The 886-nt window shown below is 55.0% G+C and overlaps 1 protein-coding gene across 1 annotated transcript in view; it reads right to left on the bottom strand.

Moving 5' to 3' along the window:
* Positions 1-627, bottom strand: part of LOC104290391 (protein CBFA2T3-like) — a gene marked incomplete at its 3' end in the record, with an annotated part of 16,037 nt that extends 15,410 nt beyond the window's left edge. The window contains exons 1-2 of the mRNA XM_009889485.1: positions 339-627; positions 275-282 (exon numbers count right to left, since the gene is read on the bottom strand). The remainder of the gene's footprint in view (positions 1-274; positions 283-338) is intronic.
* Between the last annotated feature and the right edge of the window lie 259 nt (positions 628-886).

The raw sequence follows: 886 nt of genomic DNA on the forward strand, positions 1-886 counted from the left end.
GGCTTCTCGGCTTTCCCTCCCTACAAGCCAACATCTGCAGCCACACGTTTTTCAAACAAAACCCGCCCGACATCTGGCTGTCCCCGGATAAAACCTTACCTGCCAGCACGGACACCGTCCGGGCCTGCCGGGAGGCAGCAGGCGGGGAAAAATCCCTTTGCACAGCCAAGTTCATCTCTGCTTTCCTCCCCAACCACAGCAAAAGCAACGCTCAAAACTTCTCCCTGCATGGAAATGCTCTGCGCGGGGACCTGCCTTCTCCTCCTCCGGGGACCCAAGCGCCTGCCCCGGGTGGCAGCTCGGTCCCACGGGGCTCCTCAACCGAGGACCACCAGCACCGGGGCTGTCAGCATCCTGCCCGGCTGCTGCTTCGCATTTGCTGCGGGGTTTTGGGATGGTTCCCCCAAATCTCCGTGCCCCGTACCATAGCAGAGCTCACCCTGCTGCGTTGCCAAACAGACGGATGTTTGCAGAGCGTCTTCAAGTCGCTCGACAAAGGAGCGGAGAATTAATATTCCTTTTAATTAAAGGCAGAAAAATCTCTTTGTTCCTGAACAGAGAGAAAACAACAGAAGGAAGAGCTCAAAAGCTCTTTCTAAGCTAGAGACGAGACCATCGCTCAGATTCAAAGACACTGTCAACGTGCACGTGACCTCAAATTAAAAAAACAAAATGAAACCCAGCAGCGGCAGCTCCTCTCCAAAAACGAAGGAAAGTTGCAAAGTTTTTCTTGGCTAATAGGGGGAAAAAAAAAAAATCCAACAAAAGGTGTGTTTAACCAGAGAAACGCTCTGCAGTATCCGAAGGCACCATCCAGCGGCGAGGGGGAGTGACGGGGAGAGCCGGCCGGGCCCCGGCCCACGTCACGGAGGAGCCACGGAGGAGC

The sequence above is a fragment of the Charadrius vociferus genome, unplaced genomic scaffold (assembly GCF_000708025.1).
Source record: "Charadrius vociferus isolate BGI_N301 unplaced genomic scaffold, ASM70802v2 scaffold1897, whole genome shotgun sequence".
In the NCBI taxonomy this organism is placed as follows: Eukaryota; Metazoa; Chordata; class Aves; order Charadriiformes; family Charadriidae; genus Charadrius; species Charadrius vociferus.